Here is a 16,810-nt window from a genome sequence, read left to right on the forward strand (position 1 = left end):
CCAATGTAATCCTATGGGAGATATGGGCCTTGCAGTAGTGAAAAACAACTTTGGGAGCTTTTCACTACCAGGACATGTAAAACTTAAAAGGACATGTCCAGCCGGTAGGAAAGTAGGATCTGCTTTTATGTTTAGCCACACTTTTTGCCTGGTGTTATGCTGTTTCGGACTAGTCTGACGGGGACCCTGCTAATCAAGACCCAAGTCTTTGTGCTTTCTCTACTAAATTGGATATGGTGAGTACTTGGGTACACCCCAGATTGGTCACTGGTGTACCCTTCTAAGTCCCTAGTATATGTTACCAAGGTACCCCGGGGATAGGTACACCAGGGGTCTCCCATGGGCTGAAGCATGTATTGTGCCACCGAAGGGAGACCACTAACATTGTGACTACAGGCCTGCCATTGCAGCTTGTGTAAGCTGGTATCTGATAAAGACTTCTGGCCGCAGGTTCCTTCACGTAGGATTATCCCCAGGCGTGAGACTGGATCCGGAAATATTTTGCCACAGCATCCCTGCGCGCCGGGGGCAGGGCGACATCACGCGACTCCGCCCAGGCGTCGTCCACCTACGTGACGTCAGTGAGTTCACATAAGACCTGCCCCGGCGCGCCCACATCAGTTTTTTCCTTTTCTGCGTGCAACGCGGATCCGAGCCTTTTCTGCCCCTTTTTTCTTCCATTTTTTAGTGGAACAGTGTGTGAATGAATTCGGGCTTTAAGACTTGCACGTCTTGTGGGCGTCTTATGTCGGCGACGGACCCTCACCTCATTTGTAAGTGGTGTTTGGGGGAAGATCACGGCACCACAGATTGTGGCGTGCCAACAGTTGAAGCCGAAGTAACGGCGGGAGCGCCGGATGAAACTTCTCTTGGCGCGTCTCTCCAGGTCGAGGTCCGCCCCTCGGTCTGCTTCGACAGATGGATTCAGATCAGGCCGTGGTCGTCGTCCTCGCCTTTCTCCGATGTCACGTGAGCGTCGCTGCCTGGTGGGTAAGTGTTGCAATTTGTCCCCGGGGGCTGGTTTCCGGCCTCCCGGGCGAATGGACTCTCCGCGAGTGATGCAGCCCGCGTGTTGTCCTATCCACCATTTCCCGGTGTTGGGGCGTCAAGAGTCCAAATGGAGACATACGTGGCGGCTTTGCAGGCCTCGCTGGCGTCTCCTCCTGCTTCCCCTTCTGGGGCGTCGGCGGATCCCTCGCTCTGCGCAGGGCCCTCTCTGGTGCTGCTGGTGGCTCCGGCCCTGGCGCCGACTGGTTCGGATCCAGGCTTGGATGTGGTACTGTTGGGGTGCGGCTCTTCTGGGGCACCTCCTTCAGGCCACGGCGTCTCTGCCTCACCTCAAACTCCTGCGGGGGTCCCTGTGGTGTCGCGGGAGGTCGCCGGGGCTTGGGTCACATCCCGAGCCCCTCTGTCCTTTGCCAGGGTGACGTGGTCTAAGGCCAAGGTGACACCGCTATGGTGCCGGCAGCAACTGGACCGTGCGGAGCCACGGAGGTCTGTGGACCCGCCTCATCCCGCTCCGGGTCGAGGCCGAGGGGAGACCCCTCGTCCCTCTCCGGGCCCCTCTCATCCCTCCACACAGTTGGCTACCTCGTCGGTGGTTGAATCATCCCTGGCACCGCCACATGGGTTGCAGAGCGATCTTTACCTCATTCTGGGCTGCGGCTGTCGGAGGGCTTCGTGCCACTCCCCAGGCCTGCCTCGGTCCCCCGCGCAGGTGGCTTCCTCGGCAGGGGTCGGATCGGCATCACTCCGCCGCTGCCATGGAGCCGGTGCGGCTCCAGCTCTACTCCGGTCCCCAGTGCGGGGTGACTTGGAGGGCCCTTGTCCGGCGACGCCGGCTGGTCCCGACGTCCTACCTCAGGCAGCGGTTTCTACGGCTCCGTGCAGGGGTCGTACCGCGGATTCGTCTTCAGATGCTCCTTCTCCGGAGGCATGCATATTGGTGTCGTCCTCCCCGGAGACTGGTCACCGGCGTGGAAGGGCGACTCCCCACCCTTCCTGGGGCAGAGGTGTTCGTCGGAAGAGCTGCAGGTCCCTCATTCTTCGGCTCCTTCTGACTTCCAGGTCTGGCCCTTGCCCACCCCTCTTGGCCTCGGGGAAGGCTGCCTTAGATTGCAGCCGTCCCCCACGGAGGAGCTGATTTCTCCACCGCGGGGCCCTACGGAGGCGGGTGCAGCCTTCGCTCATGCGGTGTCCACAGCTGTGGGCATCCTGCGCATGGGTGATCCAGTGGCTCTAATTCCAGTGGACCATCTATTGGAGGTCCTCCACCCGGGCTCTGGTGGGAGGGAAATCTTACTTCCCTTTGAAGGTTCGCTTCTTTCTTCCCTGACGGGGGGCTTTGAAGCGTCCTGCCTCAGGGGACCCGGTGCCTCAGAATCTTCTGCAACTGCACCTCCCAGCGCCGCGTGACCCGGCGTGCCTGTCCCTTCACCCCTCAGCCGCTAGCCCCCTTTTGTGGACTGCTTTTCCCTTCCTGCCGCCGCTGTTGACTCCACTGTCCCGAGAGGCCCGCTGGCTGGACTCTTGGGGATGCAACATGTTCGCCTCGACCAGCGTGTCCCTGCGGGCCCTTAACACCTTGTGTGTGCTGGCTAGGGCCTCCTCCTGTTTGTGGAGGCTCGGCGGAGTCTCTGGGATCTGCAGTGTCCCAGGAGTCTGGCCTGATGGACTTGCGGCATAATGTGTTGGATGGCCGGGAGCGTGCGGCGTTTATTCTCCGCTCCGCTCTTGACATCTCGGAGGTGCTGGGCCGGGCCATGGCTTCCTCTGTCGCTCTCCGTCGCCATGCTTGGCTTCGGGACGGAGTATTTTTTGAGAATATTCGGGAGCGCCTCATCGACCTTCCGTTTGATGGCAGCCTGTTGTTCCATGCCCCGGCCGACACCCCCATCCAAAGGCTCTTGGCAGGGCTCCGTCCTCCTCCTCCTCCGCCTTATCCCCCTCCTCCGTCCCCTCCTCAGTGACTAATGAGTTGGTTTGATTCTGGGCCTTCTTAGGCCGGCTGTTCTGACTGTGCAGTGTATTTTCTAGCCGTTTGCGTCCTTCCTTGGGACTTTGGCATTGTTGGCTGCTGGACGGCCCTTGTGTTAATTGTGTGTGGTTCTGCAGGGGTTGTTGCACAGACTTGGCCCTGAGATTGGGCCTTCTGCTTTGCTTGGGCTGTTTGTCAAGCCTTCAGCGGGGGTGATTTCTTCCCCGTGGCTCTTTTGTTTTTTCCTCTGCTGCAGAAGTTCTTCCAAAGAGGGTTCCCATATCTTGGGACTTAACGTACTCTATGTGGGGTAGTGGTAGCTGTCATATGGCTTGCGCTCTGCTAGAGGGTTCTGGTCGCCTTCGGGTGCCTGTTCTGCATGGCATTTAGGTAGGTTGCTTTTGCTTCCTGAGGTCGTGTGCGCGGCCACTCGTAGTGGTGGTCCGGGCATCTCCTCCTCTCCCTGCTCCTGTCCTGAGGTCTGGAATGATCCTGTCTTTCCACCGCCGGGCGTCGCCTACTCGTACTTCCTGGGACCTCTGGCTGTTCTTCTTGCTTCTCGCTTTGACTGCCGGTGCTGTTCTGACTGGCAGGCTGCTCTCCCTCTGGAGTGGGTCTGCCTTCTTTTCCCTAGTTTCCTTGGGTCCTCTAGGCATCTCCTTTTTCTTCCGCTTTTCCTGTCTTGGCATTGGGCGGAAGCTATGTTGCGTTGTGAGGGAGTGGGGAGCTTCGGCCTCTCAGTCCTTGCCCTTGGTCCCTCTGCTGTGAGTGTATGAGCCTTTTCAGCCTTCTTTCCCTCCTACATCCCCTTGGGGTCGGTGGGGTCCTGCTTGTGGGGGTTCCCTTGGCCTGGCAGGGTCGACGTTCTACCTGGTCCACAGATCGGGTCCTCTGTGGGGCCCTCAGTTCTGCATTGGCTGGTGAGGTCCTTTTGCAGATCCTCCTTCCCAGGGGGTATTGCTAGGGTATCTATTTTACGTGAAGAAATCTGCGGCTAGTAGTCTCTCTCAGATGTATGAGTTACTTACCTTCCGTAACGATGTATCTGGTAGAGACGATTCTAGCCGACGATTCCTTCACGGCCCGCCCTTCCTCCCCTATTCTGCGAGGACCCTTTGGTTGGTCTTCAATACTCGCCTCCCGGTGGGGGCTGTGTCTCCTGTGAGTGCCTTCTTTGTTCTTGACGGGTGGCTCCGTCTGGGGGCGGTTCATTACTCATTTGGTCCTTTGAAGGATGGGGTTCCGGTGCCCTGCTGCTCTGGCTACTCCAGGTTTGGGGGGGATTGCTTCTATCCCTGTCCTCCCTCCCTTCCTTCCATTGCTATCCTCTGATTAAGGGTCATCTGGCCTTGTCTTGCCCTTTTTCCCTTGTGGGTTGGTTGCCCTCTAGGTTGGGGTGGCTTGGAGGTTTGCTGTCCCTGTTTGTCTTGGGACTGCCATTCCTTGCTCAGGATGAGGGGGGTGGACTCCCTATGTGTGCCATGACGTTTATGCCTGTTCTTGCTTTCGGGGCACAGGGATGGGAAGTTGTGTATGTGTGGGCAGGTTTCTGCTTGTTCTTCTTTCTTTCCCTGCCCTTGGGGTCTGTGGTGTTGGCACTACCCTGGTGGTGGTGTTAGTCACCATTTCTTTCCAATTTTTCTGCTCTTCGCACAGTGTTTCCATGCTCCCACAGTTTATCTGGTGGTTCCGCGTTGTGGTGTGGAAAAAGTTGTCCGAAGAAAACTGACGTGGGCACGCCGGGGCGGGTCTTATGTGACCTCGCGGACGTCACGTATGCGGACAACGCCTGGGTGGAGTCGCGTGATGTCGCCCCGCCCCCGGCGCGCAGGGATGCTGTGGCAAAAAGTTTCCGGATCCAGTCTCATGCCTTGGGATAATTCTACGTGAAGGAATCTGCGGCTAGAATCATCTCTACCAGATACATCGTTACCGAAGGTAAGTAACTCAAACGCTAGCACCACTTATGACCGATATAAGTTTCCTTATATCTGAGGTCACTGCACTTAAAACCCATAAGTCACCCCTAAGGCAGGCCTTTCAGTCCTGAACGCAGGGCACTCTGTTTTAAGTGTGAGGGTGCCTCTGCATGAGCGGAACACCCCTACAACCTTCGGAGTCCATTCTTCCGGGTTGTAAGTGCATCAGCCGCTACGATATATAGACTGGACATGCGTCATTATGTGATGACCATGTCTAAACTGGCTGTAACGAACCCCGTCATGTTTAATATCAAACATGCTGGAATCATGGGGGTGTGGCCAAGCAATATGGCTGACAGGATGTGAGCTACTAAGGCTCCCAGCCGACCCGCCATATAATCCTGCTAAAATCCTACACGCAGACCCCCCTGGGTGCCATCCGGCATCTGGAAAGGCTCTCCTTCGTGGTCCCTCTTGGAGGGGTACGTGGCCAGGGGATGTTGCGTGGACGGAGGAGGCCTCGAGTGGGGTTTGCCTGGCCTGGGTCATCCTGTGCGAGATCCATACGTCCCGGCTTGATGGCGATCCCTGGCTGTGGGGAGGGAAGCTGGCTGAGAGGGGGTCCCTCACCTGAGTGACGAGTGTCCTCTGGAGTCTCCCAGACCGATTGGACTGGCCGAAGGCACCAAGAATCCGTTTGGAGACAGCCAGCGCGTCCTGGCCTGGAGATCGGGGAGGCCGAAGTGGTGGTTGCTCTGTACTGATGGGCGTGGAGAAGGCTTGCTGAGCAACGGTACCGGGCCCTGCGGCTCTGGGGGCTGTCCTCGACCTGCTCCTGAAGCGACGACCGGGTCATGAAACGCTGAGGCCTGTGGCTACACGAAGGACCATTTGCGGAGTGGCCAGGGTGGTGGGGCCTGCTTTGCCCCTGGGAATCCTAAGCTGTGACTGCCATCGGCCCCAGTCTGCGGACGTGACGTGGGGGAGGAGACCCACAGTGAGCTGTCGGGCCCTGGGCTGAAAACAGTTAGAGAGCACGGTGGGGCTAAGAGGACAAAGTGGAAGCCCTTGAGGGTCTTCCTGCCAGCGTACCTGATTACCTGCTGCACCTACATCTGGCATAGGTGGCCGGGGCTCAGGGGGCTGATCTGAGCCCCGGGGATGAGGCTGCTAGCGGCCCCAGTCTGCGGGCGTGCGGCAGAGGAGGTGCCCTGATAAAATTTGCCAGAACCCCGGGCTGAAGATGTAGGGGAGATGCACAGGGAGCTGAATCAGAAGAGAGGCCCTCTGGGAGCCCATCCGCCAGCGCGCCTAACTCCTGGCTGCACCTGAACCCTCGATCTACGGCAGCGGAGCCCTATGAATTGGGCGAAGAGGCCCCGCTGGGGCTGCGCAATGCCTGGAGGCACTGTGGAGGATGGGCAGGACAACGTGGAGTGACAGCCCTGGATGCTCTCACCCATCTGTGGGCCTGGCCTGCTGTGTGGGCCACGGGAGACCTAAATACTGAAGAGGAGCAACCCCCACAAATGCGCTGTGGAGAGTGCACTGCTGAGCGTTCCGCCGGATCCCCGGGGCTTCTGGGCCTGTATTAACCCATCCAGCGATTGGTCCAGGGGGACCCCAGAGATCTAAGAAGGCCCGATTGATAGAAGGGGGTCTGGTCTGCCCCACCCCCTCAGGCGTTTAGAAGGCGGATGCAAGGGTCCTAGACTAAGAATCAGACTACAGGCACCTCTATATTCTGTTTGGTCACTGGACGTACTGGGGGCCCGGCGAGATGGCGAAGGACAAATCTGTTCGCTTTTCTGCTCCAAATACGACCACACACTACACCTCCCAGCGCCTCCCCGAGCAGCGCATCACCAGGCAAACGGGTCCCGAAGGGGACGGCGATGGTGCTGGCACCCTCCCAAGCATTCAGGTGGCCAGAACGGCCTTGGAGAAGCAGATCGAGACAGTCTCATTAGATGTAAACTTGCTCAGAGCAGATCTATGCAAAGTCTCGGGGAAAAGTTTCAACGGTAGGGGGCGACATCGTAAAGCTCCTAGGTGAGGTGACAGCGCTAAAACACAAGGTGACACTACTGATCGACTCCACGGGCCCCCTGGAGCACGAGCTGAAGTGGCGGGGGGCAAGTGCACCGCAGTAATAGTCTTGGCGGAGACCGGAACGATCCGAGGAGGGCAAGACTGAACTCTTTCTAGAACACTGGTTAGGTATCAAGGTATGTCCCAGGGAGCTGCCGGAGGTGTTCGTGGTGGAGAGGGCTCATTGGGGTTTGGTCCCTCCACCGTTGTCGGGTGCTGGTGGGGGGATGGGAGTGGTGGCCCGCAGATGAGCGTGCAGCCTGACAGTACAGACTGAGATCATGAGCTGGAATGTAAGAGGGCTAGGCACATGCACCAAGCGTTACAGGGTCCTCTCATTCCTCTGGAGGCACCACGTGTTGGTGGCATGCCAACAGAAAAACCACTTGGATGACGCAGGAGCACAGAGGCTCGCAGAAAAATTGGAGGTGCCAGGTCTATCACTCATCATATTCTACTTTCGCTAGAGGGGTGCTCGTGTGGGTTTCTTTGCAATACACGGAGGCGGACATCAATGGCAGATACATCTTTCTATAAGCAAAGATAGACGTCAGGAAACTGGTTATACTGAACATATATGCCCTTAATGTAGAGGACCCGGATTTCTACCACTCCCTTCAGGAAGTATTAGTTTCGGACCTGCAGGTGCTGCTTGTTTGGGTGGGTGATTTCAATTGTGTTGGACCCCAAGCTCGATAGGTGCCAACCTCGAAGGGGTACAAAACCCCGTATGACCAACAAACTCAGAAAAGTAATGGGGATCTTGGGGTTGCAAGACATTTGGCGGCAGAGACATCCACCCCAGAAGATATACACCTGCTAGTCACTTACTCACAATACACACTGCAGGTTAGACAGAGTGCTGGTAGCGAGCTTGTATCCCAAACTGTCCATCGAGATGACACACCAGGCTTGTTTCCTCTCCGATCACTCACCGATCATTTGCACGGTTAGCTGGGGATCCTCCGCCCATCATCCGAGGGTCTGGCGGATGCAGTCCGATGTGCTGGATGACCCGATGGGTAGACAGCACATAGAGGGAGCATTGGCAGACTACATAACACTCAACTGGGAAGGCACAGACATATCTAGGGCCACAAAGCGGGAGGCCTTGAAAGAGGTGGTGAGAGGGGCATGCAGGCAGTTGCAAAGGGAATTGGGGGCAGAGGAGGCTGCCTTGGTGGAAGCACAAACCAGGGACCCTTCGGACCCAGCAATGGAGACCAAGGAATTGGACATATGAACACGCATAAGTGGCATGTGGGACAGGCTAGATAAGTACACTCACAGCCAATACCGACAGCGCCTGCAGGGGAGGGGGACAAGTTAGGACTCCTACTGGCATGGATCCTTCGAAGGAAACGAACCTCCGCCCCAATAGTGGCGCTGTGCACGCCCACAGGTGCAGTGGCGCACACCAGGGCCGCAATACTACAGGTGCTTCGGTGTCACCTCCAGACCATTTACACGCAGACCCGACAGTGAGGGAAGAAGCTTATCTCCCATATTTACAGACCCTGACGAAACTCGCGGAGCAGGCTAGGGAGGAACTAGAGGCACCGCTATCCATTGAGGAAGTTCAGTCTGCTTTACAACTGCTCCCAAGTGCGAAGTCCCCAGGTAGCGACGGGTTCTATCGGGCTTACGCTGGCAAGCTGACCCTAGCCCTACTGCAGGTGTATGAGGAGGCCTTCGATAAGGGTGTCCTCCCTCTCACTGAGACAGTGTGAGATGTATGATCCTGAAGCCGGGAGGGGACAGTAGCGAACCCTCTTCTTATCGCCCAATCTCCATGGTTAATGCTGGCACAAAAATACTATGCAAACTATTGGCCTCCCGCTTGGGACCACAAATGCCGTACCTCGTACATGAGGACCAATGCGGCTTCATTCTGGACTGCAATGAACCTGCACTGCTTTACCCACATTATGCAGGAAGTGAGACATCGGGAGGAGGAAATGGTACCTGTGTCTATAGACCTAGCTAAGGCATTTGACACTGTCGACTGGAGCTACCTGCTGGAAGTCCTCAGGGGTGTGGGGCTGGGCCCTAGGTTCTACAAGTGGGTTAAAATACTATACACTGAGCTTCGATCTCGGGTGAGACTCATGGGGCTCGATCTGAGGAGTGGGTACTGGGGCGGATCACCCAACAGGAGTGCCCGCTCTCTCCCCTACACTTTCTCCTGGCCATAGATCCACTGGCAGTTGGGATGAGGGCTGAGTTGGCCCAGTGGGGTATCCGGGTAGGGGACAAGACCCACATCAGTTCTCTATACGCAGACATGGTTTTCTACCTAGCATATCCCCGAGTAGCCATACCTAGTCTTTTGAACCACCTGGACAGATTCCGGGAGATGTATGGCCTGAGACTCAACCGTAACAAATCTCTGATCTTCTTTCTGGCGGGCATGACTGCCATGCCCCTGGGTAGCCTCACAGATTTGGAACTCAGATCGGAACGAGCACACTTCAGATACCTGGGAGTCCAGACCGCGCTAACCAATGCCCAGTCAAGAGCCCTAAATTTGGACAGGAGCCAGGGTGGCCCTGCAGAGTTTGGTGAACTTCTAGAATACTCTGTCGTTGTCCTTAATGTGCAGACTTGTGGTCTCCAAGATGGTAATGCGGCCAAGGTGTCTTTATGCACTTCAAAACTCACTCTGCCCGATCCTAACTTGAATATTCAAGCAATTGATCCTGATTTCACTACTGTGGGCGGGAAATCGGAGTAGAGTAGCCCTCAATACCCTGACTGAATGCCCCATTCTTCGATCTGTACTATTATGCCGCCCAGGTGCAGGCTGCGGCTCGTTGAATGGCAGAGGGGGACAATTGGGAAAAACAACTGCTGGCTGGAAGGGTAGGCTCAGAGGCTTTCCCAATAGCTCTGATGAAGGGTAAAGGAGCAGAGGGGGACCTACCATAAACAGTGCACCAAACGGCGAGCATATGGCAGCGTGTGAGAAGTTGGCCTGGCATATGCTGGTCACTAGTTATAGTGGCCACCTTGCACCAGTCCAATTCGACTCTTATGGTAGATAGGTTTAAGATAACCTTTTAAAGAAAGCTATCCTAGTGGTAGCTGTGGAGAGCAGCCTTCAGGCTAAGTCTCAGAGGAATGTAAAGCAGCTTGTTTTACCTTATAATCTCTTGAATTACCAAATGAAAGGACAACACACAGGTATATATATCAAATATATATGTATTTATTACTAGACACACTCTACAAATCTCTTTGAGATTAGAAGTCAAGGACATGCACAAATATCAACGTTTCACAATAAGCTAAGCACAAATATGGCTGGGGCCCTAGGGGCGTACCAGACCATATACTAAAAAAGAGGTTTAGGAAAGTCGACTTGCAAGGGGACAAGGCCTAGGTCCTGTAGAATCGCTGGGGCTTCACTAATCCACCCAAGGCAGGTAAGTAAAAGACCCACAGGAGACGCGTGCAGTGTGAGAACACAGACGCGGGTTCCCTATTGACTTCAATGGAGCAAGTTGCGGTTGGATTTTTAAAGTTTTAGGGTACTTCGATGAAGTCTTCAAGCAAGCCAATTACAAGGTAAGTAATTCGAGGGCCAACACACACTGGAGCACCGGAGTGCACGAGTTACCTCACCCAGGGAAGCCGGGTGTCTTTTGGTGTCGGGTCGCGTTGTCGTTTTCTATGGAAGCCGAATAAGATTTGCTGCTTGCGAAGACTGAAGAAGTGTCCGGTGGAATCCAAGGCTGGATTCAAGATGAAGACGTGAAAGCAGAAGGGACAGTGTTCGCAATCACTTGCCAGTGACCAGGGGCCAGGAAGATGGATGTCCACGGAAGTCGGGTGATTTCAGGTGATCAAGGGTGTTTTGACTCTTCAGCCACGAGGTCCAGGCGGCATAGACTATGACCAGGAGCTGGATTCCGACCGTCCCACGATGTCTGCAGCTCACTGAGGTGTCGGCAACCGGATTGGAGCCAACAAGCCTTGGCAACAGCAAGTCTTGTGGAAATTGAAGAAAGTCAGCGGTGCAGATCAGCAAGGTCTGAGGGACTCACCCAGCGAGGGTAAGTGAGGGCAGGCCTGGAGCAACCAGGGGAGCCCTTTGGTTCGATGAGAAAGTCTTCAGGGGACCCACAAGCCAACGGGCAAGGGATCGCGAAGACGCCTCGGGAGGATTCACTTCACAGGAGCCCACGGTCACTCGGGACGAGGTAGGCCTCTGATTTTCGGTGGAAATCCTGCTGGAGGCTTGGACCACACGTGGTCCAATGCACAAGTTCGTAGAACGTCGTGAAGGGGTTGCACTAGACAATAGTGCACGGTTTTCGGGTATTGCTGTTCCTCGTCACTCTTGGGGTCCACTCGCCTCAGGTTTGCTGGGGACTCACAATGGTCATCGAGAAGTCAGGAAATCCTCTTCCGGGGCTGCAGGGACTTCGGACTCCGGTGGGAGCGGGAAAGTTTGCGACCGTAATGCAAAATTTTGGTGCCTGCCAAGCACGGGAGTCACTCCTTGACTCCAAGGGAGATTCTTCAGTCTTCCAAAGGTAGTGTAACGTCGAAGATCCAGGATTCTTCTTTCAGTGCGTCGTCCAGGGATATCTAGTTTGCAATGGCAAGGGTTCCCTAATTTATACTAAAGGAAAGGGAGGGACTAGCTCTATGACCACTCCTATGGGAGGGTCAGGAGAGTGGGTGGTTACACCCACTTCTCTTTGTCCAGTATCGAGCCAGAACAGGGGCTGGTAGTCCCTGAACCGGTTTGAGCTGACATATGCACAGAGGAGCCTACTGCTCCCCCAGTGCAGGACTTCAAAGAAGTGCACCCACCCAGCCCCAATACACTAAATCCTGTCTGGAAGGTGGTGACACCTCCCTGTGACAGGATGCCTGTTGTTGGGCCTCCTCCACTGCGAGTTTCGGTCAGCAGCAGGAGGGCAGCCCAGTGTCTGTGCTGGTGGCATCCATTTTGTGATGCCAGGGCTCTTTCAGGATTCTACTGTGTTTCCACAGTAGGTACATGTCTATCCCTCTAGAAGGGTGGGGATCATACTCCCACACCAGTTACTGATGTGGGGGTATGATTCCAAGGCGTTTGACACCAAACACGACATGTTTTGATGCAGCCATCCCAAAGTTAGCATTTACCGCTAGGTTATAATGCACTTAAGAGTATATGGTTTAACCGCATCCACAAACAGCCACAGAGAATAGACTCTGCCAGCTGCAGAGGGGCCCTGCTCAGGCAGAGGCACCCCCTCACATGGAAAACCAAGCACCCTGCCCTCAGGATTGATAGGGCCTGCCTTAGGGGTGACTGATAGGCTTATATGTGTGTGTAAGTTGAGATATAGGGAACCTATATCTCAGTGAGAAGTGCTAACACTACCTCACCCAGGCTGCAGTAGCAGGCCTGTGGTGTCAAATTTAGTCTGTTTCCCAGGGGTGGCATAATACATGCTTCAGCCTCTGGTAGGCCTGTGAAGTACCTATGCCCTTGGTACCTAAGGTACCATATACTAGGGGTTCATAAGGTACCACAGTATCCAATCACTAGTGCATCTAATATGCAGTCCAAGTTGTTTAGAGAGAACAGAGAGGCTGGGGCCCTGATTAGCAGGGACCCAACCAGACTATAGCCAGAAACCAGTGTAAACATCAGAAAAAAAGTGGGGGCAACATAAGTGCAGATCCTACTCTCCTACACAGCGGTTTGTGGAAAAGGTGCTGCAACGGGCGCCATTCCATAGATAGCTTTCTATTTGGATTCTGGCCCCTATAAGAGATATGGGGACACACATGTCCTTCCAGGCTTGGAGTATCGGTAGATGCGAGGTCCTCGTAGACATTTATCCAAATGAGACCTTTATAACTTATGAACAAGCAAGCAATAGTTTCGCTCTCAGGGTCATTACCTACAGGACATGTGAATTCAGGAGGTAGTTAAAGCAACCTGACCACAATATCCGGATATCCCCTAACCAACACACACCTTAGATATACTGCTTACGTGCGGATCCAGCCGCAGGATGATATCACTCCTATATAGAGCCATGAAGCAGGACTCTACTGCCCAGCTACTGTGGTCAAGGGCTGCTTGGGAAAAGGACCTCAACACACAACTAATAGATGATGCCTGGGCGTCTATTAGCGAACTCACACATACAGTCTCCTGCAATGCAAGGTTTAAATTGATCCATTACAGTTTTTTACATCGCACCTACCTGACTCCAGCGAAGTTGAAAAGCATCTCACACAACAATGATGGCAAGTGTCTCAGGTGTGCATCTGAGGATGCAGATTTTATACTCCTGGCGTGGGAATGCCTTATCTGAGACACTGGTTGTTGAAAAGGTGCATTCAACTACAGGTCTTATGGTACAAGATAAGCCACTGCAATGCCTGCTTTCCCACATACACAGACCAAAAACACTGAAATTACCTTATAAACTCCTTCAGCTGACGCTGGTCCTGGCCAGACACAGAGTGGCCATAACGTGGATGGGGCAGAGAAGTCCAGATATTGCAACATGGCTTCGAAATGTCAGGAAATGGGCGTTAGTCGAGGAAACACACATGAAACTAACATGTAAAGATGAAGGGCTACAGGCAGACCTCACAGAATGGAGAGAACTGTGCAGTTCTGTGCGGGTGGCTCGGGAGGGAGGGACTGAGCTAAGTGACACTGCGAGCAGCTGGAATGAAACAAGCTAAGATGAAAGTCAGGGGAGGGCGGGCAAGGGCAGATAGACGTAACGAGTGCTTGCCCCAATGTGAACTGTCCATTGTGATGTGCTGTATGATGTGCTCCTATTGGTTAACCATGTCATTTATTTTAAGACTCCCCATGCCGGTGTTGGCTACGCAGAACTGTGCTCATGGTGCCTATGTACTATTGTATGCTGTAATGTTGGTTTTAATTTAGACAAAATGGAAAAATAAAGTGAAAAAAAAATGATGAAATCATACCCCCACACCCCAAACGGTGTGGGAGGTATGATTCCATGTACTGTAAAGCTCCTCCGGGAGGCCCTCAGTGCTCCCGGTATCAGTCTTCCAGAACCTGACAGCAAGCTAGGGCTGCTGCTGACCGGAAACCGGTTTCTGCCCTCCTGCTGCTGAGCCCAGCTCGAGCAGGGGAAGGCAGAATAATAGATATTCTGTCACAGGGAGGTGTGACCACCTCCCAGACAGGGTTTAGTGTATTGGGGCAGGGTCGAGGCGCCTGCCAGCGCCACTGAGACTGCTAGAAGGGCACACTTGGTGCCCTCCTTGCATACTCCAGTTCAAACCAGTTCAGGGAGCCGTTAGCTCTCGCTCTGGTGCGAAACTACACAATGGACATGAGTGTCCCCCACCCCAACTGTCCAGCCCCTGCTCTGTGAGGGACCCCTGAATCGTCCCAACTCTTTCCTTAGTGTACTTAAGTGCTTACCAGTGGGTGGGTCCCTATATTCTTCATGGAACAAGATTCAGATCAGACACCACTTCATCTTCGACCATCTGGGCACTCTGGACTTCGCCGATAAGACGGAGGTCTTATTTTTTAACCAAGCTTAGCGCCCAGCCCCTCTGCCCTCGTGGCACAAGTCCAGCAAATCTCTGCGGCCTCTGAGCCGCAGGATCATGGTTCGTGCATTAGTTACCTCCCAACTTGACTATGTCAACTGTCTCTACCTGGGATTGCCTGGTTACCTGATCCACAGGCTACAGACGGTGCCGAATGCGGCAGCAAGGCTCATCTGAAAGGTCCCTATGTGCCAGCACATCTCCTCCACTTTAAACAGCTCCACTGTCTCCCTGTAGCCAAGAGGATCTATTTCAAGACCCTTACCCTGGCCTTTCGAGCCATCCATGGCAAGGGACCCAGCTACCTCAGGCTGAGGCTTAGCCTTTATTGCCAGGAGCGGGCTTTAAGATCTAATCAACAGTGTCTCATTAATGTCCCTCGCTTTGCAAAAATGAGACAGGGGGGCAGGACCTTCACAGTTAGGACTGCCAAACTTTGAAATGCCTTGCCTGATCACTTACACATGTTGATTTTAGAGTACGAGTTCAGAAAGGTGTTAAAAACCTGGCTCTTGATATGATTTGCTGGACTTTGCTCTGGACACTGAGACTGCAACTGGAAAGACTCCTGCTGCTCCTGGTCCCGTCGTCCTGCAAGTCTGCTGCAACGTCTTGGCCCGTGCTCCACACATGATCCTCACAGGGCCTATGGACATCCAAGACACCTGAAGGAATTATCCTTGAAGTGAAGGAGTCACTTCCCTGCATCTGCAGGCACAGCAACACAGCTGACCGGTCTGCTGATCCTGGGCTCCCACGGACTCCGGCTTAGCAACACAGGTGGTGGTTCTTCAACTCCCTCAAGGCCTGCACTGTCTTCTCACCAAGTTTGAGACCATTATTCCTTGTCTATCGAGACATTGCGCTGGGCCTGGTCCCGGCCTTCGCCGGCTCTCCAATCTTCCCCTACTCTCTGCAAATGCTGTGCCACTTTTGAACCACCCTGATTTCCCCCCATTCCAACCTTCCGGTATGTCTAGGCATGCGACGCAACGTGTCTGGGTTTGCGGACAGTGGTGGACCTTTACCCAGGGAACACTTTTTACCCCCTTCCTGACTCCTCGGGCCCGTTGGATACGCTTATATTCCACCAGCTGCGTGCTATTTGTCGGAAATTACACTCTACATTTCCTCCTCCCCCACCCACTATGCCAGCTCTTGACTTCATATATATATCCCCATCACCACACAAACTAGTCACCAAGTTATATGCTTTTACTCAATGTAGGAGAGTAGGATCTGCACTTATGTTGCCTCCACTTTTTTTCTGATGTTAACACTGGTTTCTGGCTATAGTTTGGCTGGGACCCTGCTAATCAGGGCCCCAGCCTCTCTGTTCTCTCTAAACAACTTGGACTGCATATTAGATGCACCAGTGATTGGATACTGTGGTACCTTATGAGCCCCTAGTATATGGTACCTTAGGTACCAAGGGTATAGGTACTTCACAGGCCTACCAGGGGCTGAAGCATGTATTATGCCACTCCTGGGAAGCAGACTAAATCTGACACCACAGGCCTGCTACTGCAGCCTGGGTGAGGTAGTGTTAGCACTCCTCACTGAGATATAGGTTCCCTATATCTCACCTTATACACACATATAAGCCTATCAGTCACCCCTATGGCAGGCCCTATCAATCCTGAGGGCAGGGTGCTTGGTTTACAATGTGTGGGGGTGCCTCTGCATGAGCAGGACCCCTCTGCAGCTGGCAGAGTCTATTCTCTGTGGCTGTTTGTGGATGCGGTTAAACCATATACTCTTAAGTGCATTATAACCTACCGGTAAATGCTAACTTTGGAATGACTGCATCCAAACATGTCGTGTTTGGTGTCAAACAACTTGGACTCATACCACCACACCTGTAACTGGTGTGGGAGTATGATCCCACCCTTCTAGAGGGGAAGACATGTACCTACTGAGGAAACACGGAAGAAATCTGAAAGAGCCCTGGCATCACAAAATGGATGCCACCAGCACAGACACTGTGCTGCCCTCCTGCTGCTGACCGAAACTCGCAGTGGAGGAGGCCCAACAATAGGCATCCTGTCACACGGAGGTGTAACCACCTTCCAGACAGGATTTAGTGTATTGGGGCTGGGTGGGTGCACTCCTAGAGTGCTTTGAAGTTCTGAACTGGGGGAGCAGTAGGCTCCTCTGTGCATATGCCAGTTCAGGGGCTACCTGTCCCTGCTCTGGCACGAAACTGGACAAAGGGAAGTGGGTGTTACCACCTACTCCCCTGACCGTCCCATAGGAGGGG

At 54.1% G+C, this 16,810-nt stretch overlaps 1 protein-coding gene across 3 annotated transcripts in view; it reads left to right on the forward strand.

Annotated features, from left to right (window-relative positions):
- The window catches only part of LYST (lysosomal trafficking regulator), a 3,752,809-nt gene that overhangs the window by 564,271 nt on the left and 3,171,728 nt on the right, over positions 1 to 16,810 (forward strand). The window lies entirely within an intron of this gene.

This window comes from Triturus cristatus, chromosome 6 (assembly GCF_964204655.1).
Source record: "Triturus cristatus chromosome 6, aTriCri1.1, whole genome shotgun sequence".
NCBI lineage: Eukaryota > Metazoa > Chordata > Amphibia > Caudata > Salamandridae > Triturus > Triturus cristatus.